General features: G+C 37.9%; 1 long non-coding RNA gene across 2 annotated transcripts; it reads left to right on the forward strand.

Annotated features, from left to right (window-relative positions):
- Window positions 1–2,172: 2,172 nt before the first annotated feature.
- LOC143662673 (uncharacterized) lies at window positions 2,173–7,062 on the forward strand. Of its 2 annotated transcripts, none has more exons than XR_013165533.1 (3): window positions 2,173–2,213; window positions 5,372–5,570; window positions 6,811–7,062. It is a non-coding gene; the product is annotated as an uncharacterized LOC143662673 (long non-coding RNA). The 2 variants fall into 2 exon arrangements; XR_013165532.1 differs by lacking the exon at window positions 2,173–2,213 and adding an exon at window positions 2,224–2,575.
- The last annotated feature ends 10,941 nt before the right edge of the window (window positions 7,063–18,003 follow it).

An 18,003-nucleotide genomic window follows, 5' to 3' on the forward strand; every position in this document is an offset into this window, starting at 1 on the left:
AAAATTTAAAATAATTTCTTAATATCATTTTATTTTTGTCTTTGTTCAAATTTCCCTGATTTTGACAAATAAGTCTTTTTTTACAGTTGTTTTTTCAAGTCACAGCTCCTATCATAAAAAACAATCTACTAAACAAAAAGAACCAAAAAAAAAATCCCGCTCTTGGAAGTTGTTGCCCCATTTTTCTACTTTCTTTATGATCAAATTCCATAAAGAAGATGTGTAAACTCACTGTTTAATTCCTCAACTCCCGTTTTCTTTGATCGGGATCTTGTCTCTATCACTCCACTGCAACCACTACAGATCATCAATGGCCTCCGTCTTCTCAAATCCAATAATTCTTTCCCTGTATTTACTCAACTCCTGAGCAGCTGAGAATGTTGATGTTTTCTTCCTTCTGGAATACCTTCCACATTGGTTTCTGAGACAACAGGTCCACCTTCTCCTTTTTCACTAATTACTCCTCCCCTTCTTGATCTCTAATTTTGGAATATTCTTGGTTCCTTCTCATATATGCATGCCTTTCCTAGATGATATCCAAAAATTATAAATTCAGCCCCAACCTTCCTCTTGCTTTCAAGCTATATATCAAATTTATCATATTCAATGTCTTCCCCTGTCTAGTAGACATCTTAAACTTAACATCTCCAAATCAGGACTAGAGATCAGAGAGTGCTCTTCCCCAAGTCTTTCTCATTTCAGTAAATGGCACAACTGTAGTAAAAGGAAATAGAGTAATGAGTTAATTGGCTTTTTAAACTTACCAGGTTAGGCTTCTCTGAAGAGGTAGCATTTGAGCAGGAAGTAGAATGATGAAAAGGAGTCAGCCAGGGGCCAGCTCAAGTAAAAAGACAGAAAAGTAAGAGTGAAAGAGTGAGAGTATCCATGAGAGAAGAGAGAGAGAGAGAGAAAGAGAACTCTGGGAGTCACTCTTTATTTTTTTCATGTCTTACTTTCATATCCAATCTATCAACAAATCCTTTCAGTTCTTACTTCAAAACAAATCTGGAAACTGACCAGTCTTCATTATCTTCATTATTATTACTACTGTCTTTTCCCTAAGTCGCCATAATTTTTCAGTTGTACTACTATCATAGTTTTCCAAGAGGTCTTCCACTAAAATGTGACCTCTATGAGAATAGAGACCCTGTTTATTCGCTGATATCCCCTGCACATGCAATAAAAAGCCTGGTGGATATTAATGCTGAGTAAATTATTGTTGAATGAATAAATGGTTTCCCTAATTTCATCAGCCAGAGTGATCTTTTAATAAGGTAAGTAGGGTCAAAGCACGTCCCTGCTCAATACCCTTCAATCATTTTCTGTCACACATTAAACATAAAATCTAATTATAAAACTTACATGATCTGGCCTCAACCTACCTCCCCAACTCATCTCCAACTACCTTTTCCCCTTGCCCCCTCTACTCCAGCCACATTGACCCCTTGATGTACTGGCTATGTCAAGCATACTTCTATTTCAGGGCTAAACATAGGCTCTTCTTTTCGTCCGGGGAATTCTTTCCCCAGATCTTCACCTGGCTGGCTCTTTCTCATCATTCTGGTTTAGGAAGAGTTGCCTCCTCTGAGCAACTTAAGTGCCAATTTAAATCATTACTTGCTTTCCTTTTATTATGATTGTTTCCTTTATAGCTCTTCTCTCCAAAAGACATTTAATTTACTTACTAGTTTGATTCTTTATTATCTATCTTATTCACCAGAATGTAAGGCCCATTTATGTAACTTTTGTTCAATAAATACTTCTGAATGAATAAATGGATTAACCTAGCAATATCACCTTCTGGCTTTATAGGTGAAGATACTGAGGACTAGAGAGGTAAGGTTACTTGCCAAAGTCTCTTGTTAAGTTGGTGGCTGAGCTGGGACTCCACAGCTATCCTCTAGTTTCCCAATCCAGAGCAAATTTTCTTACACGATACTGTAGCAAGGCTCTGAGAATTCTGTTAAACCCATTCCCTGCCCTTTGTAAATACATGCTCACTGTGTGCTTTTACTTTACTTCTCTAACGATCATGTAAACTGGCTGGCACTTTTCAGGATTTCCCAAAGGAGAAAGAAGGAGCTGAACACCTCTGCTGGTTTCTTCACTGAAACAGAGACTGCAACGTCAGCGACTGTGCCATTGTTGGACAACAATGTGTCTCAGTGGTAAGGAAAAGTTCCCACACTCTGTGCTTACCAGACGCCTGGCTGGTGAGCCGTGGTCTCCCCATTACTCCTGGGTTCCTTGTTTCTTTTTCCTCTCTCTTTGTTATGTCATCTATTCATGACTGGGGCAAGATGCCATGCTATTCTTTCTCAATTCTGGATCAGTCTGTTATTAGCTATTCTCCTTGGGTGCCCTATTCATGAAAACCTTACCACCCCCAATTTCACTAGGTGAATTACGTGGAAAAGTGCAAGGCACATTTTTCCTGCTTGGTTTGTGCTTTTCCTGTGATTCAGCAATCTTCAAAGGGGAGCTCTTCATCCTATTACACCTTCATGTATCTGTGGCTCCAAGGCTTAAATTTGGTGTATGTTTTCAGAGAACACTAAAGCAAAGTTACAGCAGTGTGAGTCTGTGTTGTGGGTTTGTCTGATCAATCCATAGTTTTAAGAGACCTAAAAATTGAAATTTTCTTATGGAATAAGTGAGTTGCTAGAGAAAATTAGACATGTGATTCTCAGGTAATTTTAGGTTGAGCTTTAATTCTTCTCTAGGTGTAATTTTTTCCCCTTTAGTTCTAATTCTTTCCTAAGTTACCCTGTCTTCTGTACATCAGTTTCCCCACTCATCAAGAGAGGTTCTGAATAACAACCAATCTAATAAGAATCTGATGTTTTATATTGCGCTTTTAGCTATTTTTAGAAGGAAGGTAGGTCCAGGCAGAGTATCCTTTCATCTTCAGTGCTTAAGTGCAGGCTGCTGGGAAGTGTGACTCCAATTCATTTAACATGTGCTTTATCCTTTTGCCTGTGAAGTTCTACAATTTTTTTTCCTACTTCAGGAATTATATACATATATATATATATAGTGTAAGTGTGTATGTGCTGAATCGAGTTTTGAAATGCTTTTTGAACTGTCAAATCATCAGATAAAATGAAAGCAGTACATATTGTGATTAAGAGCTTGAAATCTGTGCTTTGGGCCAGAAAACCCTGTGTTCAAACTCCTGTTGCACATCTTGCAAGCTTTTTGATTTGGAATAACTTACTTTTTCTCTCTGAGCCTTGATTTCCTTACATGAAATGTAAAATTACTAATAGTATCAACTTCAGAGAATCAGCCTGAGTATTAAATAACGTAATCGATACAGAAATGTATAAGATGCTGAGTACAGTTCTGACAGTTAAGTGCTCAAAAATAAATATAATTGTCATTATTACTTTTATGGCACTATCCACAGTGCCATAGAATCAGAGATAGGATTGGAGAGTTTTTCTGATTTATCTCATTCTTTTTAGAATTTTATTGGTGGTTCCTATCTTTGTTTCATTTCTCCTATGCCTGTCAACACACCTTCCATAAAACAAACCTTTCCATGTCAGATAATATAATCATTGTGGCCCTTTGAGGGAAATCTCCTTATTGCTTGGTGGTCTTGTAGGAGACCCACAAGCATTCTTTTTCTAGAGGATCTCAGGCTGTACTTCTTTCTCCCTTTGTTTGAGTTGTTTCTGAAGGTTAAGGAAAAGGCAAATTATTGTGTGGGATTTACTCTTCCCATCCATCCTTGTAAATGAATAAAATCAGGCTAAAATGTACATGATGGGCTCTGGGGGGAGGAAAAAAAGCACAAAAGAGGGTGGAGAGGAACAGAGGTAAAGGAATGTGGAAATGGTAGTTTATCATTTAGGATGACTTTAGCTACATGTTACAAGCTCCCAGTAATAGTATCTCAAACAAGGTATGGTTTATTTATTTCATGTAAAAAAAATCAGAGAAAGTTAGTCAAGGTTAGTATGGCACTCTGTAGACAACAGTAACCCAGAGTCTTCTATATTTCCTCTCTATCATCCTTGGTATGTGACATCCCTGCTATGTGACATCCCTGCTATGTAACTTTTCACTATTAAGTTTTCGGTGTGGTCCTTGATGGCTGCTGGTACTTCAGTGTTCATGTTCATGTTCTCAAGGCTCCGAGAGGATATAGGATATCTAGTTAACTTTGAATTTTAGATAAACAACAAATAATTTTTCAGTACAAGTATGTCCCAAACATTGCATAGGACATACTTATACTAAAAAGCACTTGTTATCTGAAATTCAAATTTAACTAGGCATCCTGTATTTTTATTTGCTAAATCTGACAAACTGACACATTCTAAGCAGGAAGAAGGAAGAAGGAGGAAGGGCGAAAGGTCCCAGAGTTGACCCTCCCAGTTGATTAGAACCTTTTATGAACTTTCACTTACATCTCACTGGCTACCCCTAGTTGCAAGGGAGATGAATGGATGCCTAGAATAAAACAGTATTCTGTTAGGAAAGAAGAAATGGGGAATGCACATTAGGTAGGGAATGAGATGTTTCTGCCTCAGGTAGACATTTGTTCCAGTGCTTTTGTGGTCAAATATAGGGATCAGAATCTCACAGCACTGGTACCATTTTGTTAACTGGAGACACCTTAGAATCTTCCCCTCAACCTCTCCACTTAATCTCTACTGGGCCAGCAGTGTTAGGTGCTCCAAAGTAGGGGCCTGAGGCCACTGTCCCTCTTTCTAGATCTCTGCCCCAGATCCTTTTTGATATGGGGTAAAATATAAATTAATTAAAAAGGATTTTTCTAGGAATATCACTAACGTTGGAGAGGAAGAGGACATATTTTGGACATATGGTTTCAGGTTCTGTGCTAAATGTTGATCTACTCTATATAGTTTAATCTTCACAGCATCCCTTGAGGTAAATGCAAAAACAAAACCAAACAACAACCTCTAGAGTAATTTACAGTAAACCAGCAGGCTTCAAATCCAACTAAAAGCAAAATTTGGGCCTTTCCAATCTTCCATACTTCATATTCTCTTGGCTTTTGGAATAAGTCATGTTATGCTAAAATATATATATTTTTCATAAATATGATTCATTTATAGTTAACAAGTGAATGCATTTTTACATACCACAGGAGGATATTTAGAATGGCTAAAGGCAACACTAGTCAGCAAACAAGAAAACAAATGAGCTTATAAAATCAGCATAGTAGAGCCCTTGGAAAGCTCATGTCTGCAAACAACCAGCTTTTTAAAGAATTCTGACAATGAATATAGCACTGACATGGTAGATGGGTGAAAAATCGATGTGATCATTTTGTATGCACTGGTTACAAGACTATGCTGCAGCAATGGCATAAAGGTAACCCAGTTATCCCTTCTAGATGGAGCCCAGCATGTGAACCAAGCAAACTGGGCCTAGGGGAAGTAAGTAGGGGAAGTATGGGGCAAGAAGACCTGAAAGAGTGTGTCTGATGGTGAAGCTAAGCAGGTGCCCCACTTGGAACAATACTCCAAGAGGTCTAGTCAGAGAGTTAAACTCAGGTATTTGTGCAGGTACCTGAGCATGAAGCTGGAATGAAGGTAGGAGTTACCTTCATTTATTATAGTGTTATGTTTAGTCTTTTCTGTGAGTGGAGGGGATGTCATTGCAGGCACTGTGCTGGTTTAGACAAGGAGCAAAGAGAGACATAATGGTACTAAGAGGTAGATTGACTATTTGTGTTTGCCTGGGATTAAGTTCTGGAAATGGGACTTTCAGTGCCAAAAATGGGGAAAGTCCTGGGCAAATAGAATGGTTGGTCACCCTACAAAGAAAAAGAGTGCTTGAAGTTCCAGTAGGCCTGTGCTGTAATGAATCATCAATCTTCAGAATTGGGACTATTTCAGAAGCCATCTAAAAATATTTTTGACACAAATGAGATCTCCCTAGACTACTCTGGACTGGTGGCCATCCAGCCTCTGGCTGAATACTTGCAAATGGTTTGGATTTATAATGAGTACCATGCTCATGGAGAATTTTTTAATAGATGATTTTAAGAACTTCTTTCCAGCAACAAAAGTCCCTCTCACACATTTTCAGTTTCCAGAACAACTGAGCATCTACTCCTTTTATTACTTAAATATCAATATCATAAAAAACAGCGATGCCCTGGGAAGATGATAGGATTTATAGTCAGTAGATCTGGGTTTGAGTCCCAGCTTTATCACATATGGACTTTTTGGCCTTGCCAGAATAGGAGGCTTAGAGAATTAGGTGACCTGCTCAATACAGCCATCACTGCAATGGCCTAGAATCTGTGCCCCATATCTAAGCCCATACTCTGTCTTCTGCAGACTTTTTGCCTTATAAACTTTAATTTCCATGGGGTGTTTGCTAACGTGGCATTAATGATAAAATAGAATTCAGGGGGTCCTACTGATACTCTTCAGGCTATCATGACACCAAAGCATTTAAAGAGGTCCATATCTTGATGACATATTTTTTTTTAGCTAAAAATGCACATATTATTATTATTACGCATCTGCAGCCCAGTCTGTAACTTCTCAGTTCACTTTAAGAGAAGTCCCATGACTGACACAGATGTTATTGCTTCCCAATTACAGTGTTTTCTGCTTGGAGGCATATTGTCTTCTGTAATATATCAGGAGTCAGAGCCCCGGTGCTAAACATTAACTAGTAATTTATGATCATACCTTCTGAGGCAGAAAGGGCAGCCATAGCTCACTTTGGACTTGGAAAAGCACTCCAGGTTTTCCCTCAGTTCTTTTATTTCTCTTTTCTTTTTCTGCATTTGCTCATTACTGTATCTTTTCAATTTAGGGATGGCCTGGATCCTGCCATGTAAATCAAAGAAGAGAGGGTCTGACTCAGCCATGAAGCTGGTGCACCTGGAATCCATTATGATACAGCATCATAAACACCTCCATTTTCCCTTCAGAGAGAGACCAGAACCACTGAAGTTAAGCTACCTGCATAAGAGTTGAGTGCGATCAGCTGTACTTAATCTTTAAATGTCCGACCTACTGATAACCTCTGGTTTGCTTTGATAACTAGGAAATAAATTCTCACTGCATTGGATACCAGCACTCTGGTTTCTATTCAAGGCTGCAGTGCAGATCATGGAATCTTGTACTGGACCACTGTCCTTGGAGAGCTCTGGGGCCAGTTACTACTGGCTTTCAGGCACTCTAATTCTAAGCCTCCTTCTGCCAACTCTAAATTTCCTTAAGGAATGGCATGGCATTTGTGCATTACCAAGCTTTAGGTACTCTATGGGTGAAAAACACTTAGAGGTGGGAAGAGGGAAATCAAAGAAAGGAGGGTCCAGCAAATCCAAAGCTTCACAACATGGTATAACAGAAAGAACATCAGTCCAAGTTTTGGGCATCTTGGGTTTGAATCCAGTTCTTCCATTCACCTAGTCCTCACCTTTGCCAGCTGTGTGATATTGCCTAAAGGATTTAACCCTTTGGGGCTCGGTTTTCCTCCTTTGTAAAATGGGAGGAATGGTTAGTATTTCTCAAACTTTAATGTATATATGAATTTACTTGTCGTCCTGTTAAAAGTACAGAAGTTGATTCAGTAAGTCAGGAGTGAGGCCCAAGATTCTGCTTTTCTAAGAAGCTCTCAGGAGATGCCAGCATAGTCTGAGGACAACACTTAGAGTAGTGAAGACCTAGATCAGTGATTCTCAGTCTTGGCTGCATATTAAATTGCACGAGGAGCAAATAAAACGCTGATGCTTGGACCTCACTTAAAACCACTAGCCAGGATCTCTGGTGGTATGGGCCAGGCAGTGGGAGTTTTAAATGCTTGTAGGAAGTGATGTAATGGTGGCTCAGTGGCAGAGTTCTTGCCTGCCATGCTGGAGACCCAGGTTCGATTCCTGGTGCCTGCCCATGTTAAAAAAAGAAGAAAGAAATCTCATTTTTTCGATTCCCGGTGCCTGCCCATACAGAAAAAAGAACAACAACAAAAAACACAACTCCTAGGTAATCCTGATTTGCAGCCATTGTTCAGAAAGATAAGCCTAGATCAGTGGTTCTTAAACTTTGGTGAGCATGAGATTCACCTGGAGGCTTGTGAAAATGCAGATTCTGGGCCCCACTCCCAGAGTTTCTGATACAAGGGGTCTGGGGAGGAGGCCAGGAATTTGCAGTTCTAGCAAATCCCCAGTTGCTGCTGAATGCTCTTTAGCTAGCCACCACACTTTGGGAACCACTGGCCTAGAGGACCTCTAAGGTCCTTTTCAGCTTTAAACAGAACATATTATCAAGATGCAGCTTTCTTTCCATAGCACTTATCCGATAGAATAGACCATTTGTGAATACAGTATATGAATTTTGACAACTCTACTCAGTTGAGCCAAGGCATGTGCCCAAAACAATTCTCCGTATAACCTTTTATATTCCATCCAATCTACTTTCTATGCAAAAAGTATATATATTTTTACATGGTTATAATAATAGTCTCTACAATTTTGTCTCCTGTATAAATTGTCCACAATGTGGGCTCTAAAGTGCTCTACCTGGGTCTTATCCTGACTCTACTACTTACCAAGCTTGAGAATCTCAGGCAAATTTCTTTACCCCTCTGTACTGAACTTCTCTCATCTATTAAATGAAGGTAATTATAGTACCTACCATGTAGGTTTGTTGTGAGGATTAAATTAGTTAGTATATGTAAAGCTGTTAGATGAGAAGAATGGCTGACTTACAACACTCTATAAATATTCATTTTATTAATATTTTACACAATAGAATAAAAATTTTCCCATGTTGCTTAAAAACACTTCTAAACATAATCTTATCTAGAATTCGAAATATTCTGTAGTATGACTGTCCTACCATAATTTATGTGTCTTTTTTCTTATTTGTCTATTATAATGCTGTTCTGAAAACTTTTGTGTGTGATTCTTTGTCCATGGATATGAATTTTCTGCTTTTATAGGGAATAAATCTAATAGATTTCCTAAGAGTCAAACCAAATCATTTTATGGGGAAATGTGATCAAATTAACTTCAATTTCATTTCAATTTAACAAACATGTATCCTGTGAGTCAGGTACTGTATTGGATGTTGGGTATAAAAAACAAGACAGGCATGAACCCTGTCCTCATGGATCTAATAGTCTAGCAGCAAAACTGTATATTAAAAATATACCTAAAATAAAGTGTGACAAGCGTTATGGCAGGGTGAGTAGAGGGAGCACATAAAAAGAAGGCCTAATACAGCTTACATTAAACTGAATGTAGACAGATAAGGAGGAGTTGGCCAGTGAAGTGAAAGGACAAGAAACTCTCTAGCCTACTACTACTACTCTACAGATTAGTAGGCACAAAGATAATTATTCATATTCTTCTGGTTGTACCCTAATGGCTTATTGCTTTAGCTGATAGCTGCTGCCTTAATCTGAATCTGTGAGAGCATCAAAACTCTTTGTTGAATACCTATTATTTTGCTCCTCCTGGAGTCAAAGCCAATGAAGATTTTCATAATGTTTATACTGTCCCTAATGGGAACAGTTAAATAGGTTTGAACTAAATATAGACTGCGTCACTCCCTAATAAAATGACTAGCATAGTAGGTACTAATGGCAACATGCAGGTACCTTCAAAGCTACAAAATAGCAAGTGATTTAATCTTAGAGTCAAAAAGTAATTATGATGGGAATACCTATAAATAATTTCTTGGGCTTTTTAGAAAATCAAGATGCTTGTCAAGTATTTGAGTGACCGTACCATATTTGATTGTAGTACTTTATGTCAATGCAATAATATATCAAGATTTTGAGTCTTGTTAGAATTCCTCATTCATTGGAATATATCCTAGCTGTTAAAGATCTTGATTTTATGTGTTTGCATATGTTTCATAATTTTTCATCCTCAGAAGCGAATCAAACTGGCTGATAAATTTATTGTAAGAATGCACTAAAATAACAACAAAATGCAGATTAATGAAGATCCGAGTTATCCATGCATATGTATTCCCCTTTGATGATATGGCATATTCTAGAATTTAGGGATGCTCAAGGTTATGATTTGTTATTGATGTTGGCTTGTGCTGGAAATTGGAAATGAGTAGAAGAGTTTGTTTCTGTTTTCTCCTCATCCTAAATAATTCATTCATTCAACAAGAACCAAAGGGTGCTGTGGGGCAAAGCAAAGAAGAAGATGGCACAATCCTACTCCTAGGTCTATCTTTAAAATAAATTATAGAGGTAAAATCAGAGTGCAAGAAAGTTGGTTGGGATTGGGTGTGGGTCATTGTTGGTGAGAACAGGATATAAATTTTAGCTGTAGATAATGGCTCTACCATTTATATCTAGCAAAATAGGTCAAAAGATACTTTGACTAGATCCTCAATATAGATATTTTTGTCACCACTTGTGGGAAAATTAATATTAAATACATCTAGAAACTATCATAAGTACTTAGTATTGGGCTAAAATAATTTTAATTTATATATGTTATTGGGATAAACTAATATCAGTTTATGTTCATTTGTGTTATAGTTCTTTGCAAAATATTTTCACTATGACTTTATATCACATTATGGAAACATTATGGTAAAAGTGCATAGATTTTGAAGTCAGAGAGACCTGGGTTTAAATCCTGCCTCTACTGCTTATGAGTTATATGACCTTAGGGTGAATCAAAAAGCCTGCTAGGTGTTGGTTTCCTCACTATAAAATGGATATTTGTATGTGAATGCACATACATGAATATGTGTATGCATGTATGCATGTATCTATAGCCATATAAATAGATTCTTCTAAATTAGCAAATAAACTATGCAGATTAATGGAGCATATTATTACAGCAATTAGGCTACTAGTCTGGTATCTAAGAGAATATACAAGCTTGAACTTACAAGTCTTTGAAGTTGGTTAACAGTGCACACATGAATAATAATATATTGGCTAAATTTCAGTGGTTTAATAATGAAGGAAGCAAGTCCTTTCTTCTGGATCCTCTGTTTTGTACACCACTCTCAACCTACTCAGCTGACATCACCATGGACTCTCCACCTGTATGCCAGTCCTCTGTGTTTTAGAACCTTCCCTTGCTCATTCCCACCTTCCTGTCCTTGCTTATGTTTCCCTCCTTGTCCAAATGCTTCCCCTTTGCTGCTCTACCTCTTTCAACTTTAGCCATTTCCACAACTAAGTTGCTTTAGCACATATAGTCTGTATCTGTTGCTTAACACTGCACTATACATCATCTCTACAGTTTTCTGCTTGTGCCATCACCCCAACCGAATTGGAAGACACTGGAGGACAGAAAACACATCTTATTATTCTTTCGAGTTCTCTGTACCTTCTACTCTAATTGAAATAGGGTAAGATCACAGACATTAACTGGTGCCTGCTTTTTGTTTTCATTCATTCAATCTACCCAACCTTCATTTATTGAGCACTTGTATTTAACAGGCACTCTGTTAATTTGGGGGAGTACAGCTGTGAAATATGTGGTCAAGATCTCTATTTTTCATAATTACTAAGAGAAGTAATTATGGTCAAGTGAGATGAATGCCATATTTATAGGGGGTTATAATGACAAAGGGCAAGGGAACCTAATATGTTTAGCCTTTCAACAATTATCTGTTGAACACTTCATATGGGCCAGACATGTATTAGGCCTAGATGGGTATTTAAAAGGAAACATCACAGAGATAGCCTATGAAATGATGTTTGAGCTGCAACCTGAAGGAGGAATAGAAAATATCTATGTGACAGGTGGTAAGAGAGAAAGATAATTTTTAGGAGATAGCAGCAGGGTTGAGTGATAGAATAATCTGGGATGGGAGCAAGTGAGCTGAGTCAAAGCTAGTTCCTGGGTTTCTGTATTGAGCAGGTAGATAGATGGGAATGCACTTTACTAAAATGATGATTAGCAGGTCTGGGGAGTGAGAAATTGGAGATTCATTTATTCCACAGTTACTTATGGATCATATCCTATGTGCCAGGCCCTAATTCTAGACATTAGAAATAAACTGAACAAAAGAAACCAAAATTCTGCCATGTATAGCCTATGATCTAGTGGAAGGAAATAGACAATAAGCAAGGTATATTTGACAATAAACAAATTATATAGTAAGATAGATACTGAAAAGTGTTATAAAGGCAAAGAAATCAGGAAAAGAGGATAAGGAATTCTAGGTCAGGTGAGGTGGGTTGAAATTTTACATAGTATGGTTAGGAAAAGCCTTACCAAGGGATGATATCTGGCTAAAGACTTTAAGAATGTAAGAGAGCAAAGGCTGATAATGCAGGGGAGGAAAAGTGTGTGCAAAGGTCCTGTGGTAACAGCATGTCCAGCTAGTTTGGCTACAATGGTCAGAGTAATGAGGAAAGTACTAGGAGATAAGGTCATAGAAGTTGAAGAGGTGGAAACAGTTTATGTAGGCTTTTCAGACCATTATAATGATTCAGACTTTTACTTAGAGCTACACAGGTAGCTATTGAAGGAGTTTGAACTGAAGAGTGACAAGTGCATGTTTTAAAAATTTTATTCTGATCAAGTTCAACTTTGAAAATGTTGAGTCTGAAGACCCATGAGACATAAAAATGGAGTTATTTAAAAAAGAATTGCACACATGTGTCTGGAGCTCAGAAGGTCATTCATAGTTAGGTGATAACTGAAGCCACACACAAACCCCTGATAAGAACATTTGGGAGGAATGTACAGAGAGCAAAACACAGTAGTATTGCAATGGTGTCTCAAGGGAAGCGAGAGAGGAAGGGGAGTCTGTAAAGGAGACAGTAGTGACAGGAAGGGATAGAAATACCCTGAAAAAGATAAAATGTAAACAGTACCCAGAACATGCTGAAAGGTCACACAAGGGCAGAAAAGGGTCTGACGGATTAAATGACATGGGGACCATTGGTGACCTTGGCAAAAGCAGTTTCAGTGAAGTCATGATGGGGATGATGGAAGAGAATGGTAAAGAAATTGGAGTGAGCACAGATAATTCTTCCAAGCTTAACCTGTGAAGAAGCGCAGAGAGAGTAGCAGCTGAAGCAAGGGTTTTGTAAGGTGGAAAAGACTGAAATGTTATAAAAGTATTGATAAAAAGAAGGTACTGCAAGAGAGAGGGATATTTAAATCCCAGAGAAATGAAGTGACAGATGAAGTGAGAGTCCCAAGAAGGGAAGAGATAAATAGATCCAGGGCAGAGTAGAGGGATTAGACTTAGAAGGAAGGAGGGGCACTTGGGAATCAACACAGGACCAGAAAAGTGGCTAGTGAGGATGGGAGGCTTGGTGGTATCTAATCCATATACATATTGTTTCTGATACATGGGGTGACACGTCCTTATGGTTGGTCAAACGTGGGCAGCAGGTGGGCTTACTGAGACTACTTATTGTCACATGATATAGATATCAATATCTCAGCTGTCTCCCAGGAGCCCAAGAGAATAAATCTATTCTTGAATGTGCTTCCCTTTGCTTGAAAATATCAGTTGACCATTGATAGGATCTGGACTAATAGCATCAAAAGGAAAAGCATTTCCTTCCCATCATCTTGTATTGATTGTTTTTCAGTTCAACGTACACTTTGCAACAGTGCTCTTGCAAAGTGTCTTGTTACAAGCCACTTTTTTCATTTTTGTTCATTTTTTAACAGAATTTTTATATAACCTTTTGAAATTTATGACTAATATGTTAGCTCTACTTATGATCCAGTCAAATAGAATTTTCTTAATTCTCTCTAAAGCCCCCTCAGAAAGTGAATAAAGCTTAGCAAAATGCAATATATTCCCCTTTTTGCTTCAGAGGACTTACACAGGTGTAGGTAAATAGAAATCTAAACTTAAATGTAAGGTTGACTTCTGTTAACTCAAGAATGCTACCAAATCTGTTAATTACTCTACAATATCTAACAACTTAAAAAAATTCAACTCTGAGCTTAATTTCAACATAACCACTTCAGGAGTTGAAAGGAGCTGTGCATACTGATGAATCAATCTTGTCGAACCATTTCTAGACTTGAATCAAGGTAGTCTCTTAATGGGGTGGGGTGGGGTGGGAGTGGTTAAAGATGAAGATGCATATTTAAAAGTGTGGTTTCTCCCACTTTTTAAAATGAAAAGATCTCTGTTATTTCTTTTGTGTCACTTGGTACAAACTGTTGAATTAAATCACTTTGAGATAGATTTTTTAAAGTATTAATGTGGATTAGTTAGCTTTAATGCTTGATATAGAAGGGAACATGGGAACTAGTAATTCCAAAGAAAAGCAAATCTTTGTCTTCAGGTTCATTTAAACCAAACCTTTAATTTTCTTTTGGTTTAGTTTCTTTGTGGGCAACTTGCACACACAGTTTTTTTACCTAATGAAATTATAATTTGGGATAAGTTCTAAGGTGCTGCTGGTGATACCATTTTAAAAGGATATGCTAGGACCTGCTTTCTCAGAATGAAATAGAAGGAAGTCAACTTCAGAACTGCTTGTCTAAGCAGGGGTGGTGAAAGACTTATATCACTCTAGAGAGTTGTTTTTGTTCCACAAAGTGTTGTTTATGGGGAAGAAGTCTAGGGGTCCCAAAAATAGTTGACTCTTGAAGTTAAGTCATTGCCTTTTTAAGTCTGAAGTCAAGGTACATAATTGTATTAGCTTATGGGGAAGGTTTAACTTCTTAAATTCAAAAAAAATTAGTCCTAATATTTCTGTTTATTAATTTCAAGACTTGTCTGAACTGGAAATCTAAAAAAAAATGCATTTTAAATTAGTTAGAAGTTACTCTTTGTAGAACTAAGCAACGTAAAACATTTCATATATCTTATGACTCAGGCACCTACATAAAACTTTCTGCCCTTTTGTTTGATTATAAAATGAGGCCTTGAAGAAGAAATTGAAGACATTTGCTGGGTTTCCCTGGAGCTTTAATTAGTTGACATCCCTTTGGCCTTGAAATCTTCCTGATGGGATGTGGGAGAATGTTGGCAAATGTCCTCTTGGCTCTTAGCAAATACATTTTTATTTTCTTTTTTCTGTATTAGATCCCTGTCTCTCTTTTCTCTTCCACATACACACACCTCCAAGGTCCTTATTCTTTTTCCTTTATCCAGGACAGAAAAAACTTTCAGAATGGGTTGACTGATTAGCAGCCCCCCATCCGTGACACGGGTGAGGACACAATTTGCACATCCTCAGGATCCAAAGCTGGTGAGTATGGTTCAGATCCCATAGAGTTAACACCTGGACTCTGCTGTCCAAAATTGTTTACTCTGGAATCATGTTGGACTGTGGTACCTTGCAGAGCTCCCTCTGCATTCCTAGGTTGTTTTTGTTGTTGTTGTTTTTTAACTATTATTGTTCCCATTTACATATGAGAAAACTGAGTCTCAGAAGGGATAAAGAATTCATGTATTATCCAAGTTCACAGAACTGATTAAAGATGAAGCTAGGATTTGTCTCCAGGGTCCACACTTATTCCCTTGCACATTGCCTCCCACTCTGGAAATATATATCACTTTCATCTGAGCAAAATACAATTTAAGAAGTAAAACTCCTCTAGATAAAGACATAAAGACTTATAGCTAAAGCTGGTAAAGTGATCTGTTTATACATTATCATTACCACTCTTGTTTAGATATCCACAAGAATAGTTAAATGACATAATTGATGTAAGAGTGCTTAGAAGGCACCATGCTATTATGAAAGATTACAACATGAGAATGAGTAAGGAACTACATTTTTGAATGGAATTTATATGATCCTAGTCATCTGAAATAGACTTGCAGTTTGGTGGGGTGTTTGTATAGTATTGTGAATCTTTACTTGCTAGGTGAATAAATATAAACTCAGACTCTGTGGCTGCAGATCTGACACTTTTCACCAACACTAAAATATCTTAAAAGATTCTTTCCAAGGAACTTAATATTTTGTTGAGGTTCTTTTATTCTTGTTCCAGGAGCCAAAACCCTCAAGTTGTTGCTCTATTGAATGAAATATAATATGAGAGAATTAATCTTGCAATAGTTCCTGTAACTGTGACTTGGGAAAAGGAAGGGAGTGGAGATTCACAGACAGCTCACAATCACAGGGAATGTGCATAAAAGTGTATATGTGGGGGTGGGGGATGGGGACGTGGTGCCTTGGGAGAAACTGAGGTAGTGGAACAGACACAGGAAGGCTATTACTGGCAGACAAAGGTATTTCCTGATGAGGGATGGATGTGGGGTCCAGTATTGATAATTTGGTTCCACCACTAACTTACAGCTGCTTGAGATGAAGTTGTTTCACTTTTTATGTAAAATATTCTAGTTCTATTTTTCATTTAACTCTTCATTGGAATGAGGAGGTATGAGGGGTATTACAATTAGTTTTCTAGTTGCTAAAACAAATACCATACAATGGGTTGGCTTAAATAGTGGGAATTTATTGGCCTACGGTTTTGAAGCTAGAAGTCCAAAATTGAGGTGTCAACAAGGTGATGCTTTCTTCCAGAAGACTGTAGCACTTTGGAGATGGCTGCCAGTGATCCTTGTCCCTTGGCTTTTCTGTCACATGGCAGTGCACATGGCAGCACACATGGCAGCATATTCTCTTTTCCCTTCCAGGTACTGTTGATTTCCAGCTTCTGGCAAGTCCCTAAGGCTTCTCTCTCCTGTGTCCAATTTCCTTTGTTAGAGGATTTCTGCCATGTTGGAATAAGGGCCACCATCATTCAATTTGGGCATACCTTAACTAATAACACTTTCAAAGTTCCTATATACAAATGGGTTCACACCATAACAGGACCAGGGGTTGGGACTTAAACATGCCTTTTGCGTGGTATATGTTCAAACTCAAACAGGTATCTTTACACTTTAGAGCTCCTAAATTGCTCTCAAGAGGCTGTATTCTTTCTAATTCTTAAAACAAGAAAGCATATTAAGTAGTGTTATTCATACTTTTATTTCTGTTGTAGATTGTTAATATGCTTTAAAGATTAAGTGACCCAGAACTACTGCCTGAACTTAGGATCCCTGCCACCTGAGATCCAGAACTCTTTCACAAGTTTGGGAACACTTCTTCTCTACCTCACATCTTTGACTCCAATGACAACAAAAAATCCATATTGAATGCAATTGTAGTAAACTATTAATATTTTTTCAAAAGGGACTGAAAAGAGATGGCCATAAAAGGAGAGCTAAGAAGCTCGAAAAATGGCACACCCCTTCAAACTTCTATCAGAATAGCCCCATTGCTCTCCTAACCTCTCAGTTCAAAACCTTAGAGTCATCTTTGACTGCATCTCTTTCTTATTGTTCCCTGTATCGCTGGTTTGAACTGGTATCATGGAGGAAATATGGCAAGTATGAAGGCTGCCTCAGTTTTCAGGTCAACTATTACCAATTTGGGCTCACTGTGATACTGATATAGTTACTATTTCATGCTTTTCTGACTGCTTGCAAACCAAGTTAGACATAAATAGCATTGGAGCAAATGCTTTTGGCTTGGGAATCCAAACTATGAGCATACTAGATGACAGGTACTCGATGGAAAGGGTATTTGATACCACATCTACAGCTTTCCCTTCTGTGCAGAATACCAGTTTTGAGCAATAACTTTGACACACAAAAATTGTGGAAATAAAATTACTTCTGCTGTTGTGGTTTTCCTTCACTTGTGTAGAACCAACATAATAAAAGAAATATTGAATGCCTAGCCTAGGAGCAATTCAAACAAATCCCACAAGAACAGGAAACCAAGTGGAAATGCAAATATAAACTGTACCCTAAAGTTGCCATCAGTAATCTCTGAAATGGAAACAATGAAATTAGAATATTGTTTGGGCTGCCCTACCACCTGATAACTGAACAAGGAATCAGTCTATTTTCATCATTTCCAGTTCAAGAGCTAATGAGGTGGAGAAAGTCCAACAGAAACTGGGCAGTGACGTTTGCTCCTTTGTCAATGACAAACTCATGTAGCAATTTCCTGGCCTGCAAAAAACACCCCAATAAATCTCCTTTGTATACCATTAGGAAGAAGTCTTTTGGAGCAGGGTGGACTTCAGAAGGC

This window comes from Tamandua tetradactyla, chromosome 18, assembly GCF_023851605.1.
Source record: "Tamandua tetradactyla isolate mTamTet1 chromosome 18, mTamTet1.pri, whole genome shotgun sequence".
Taxonomy (NCBI): Eukaryota; Metazoa; Chordata; class Mammalia; order Pilosa; family Myrmecophagidae; genus Tamandua; species Tamandua tetradactyla.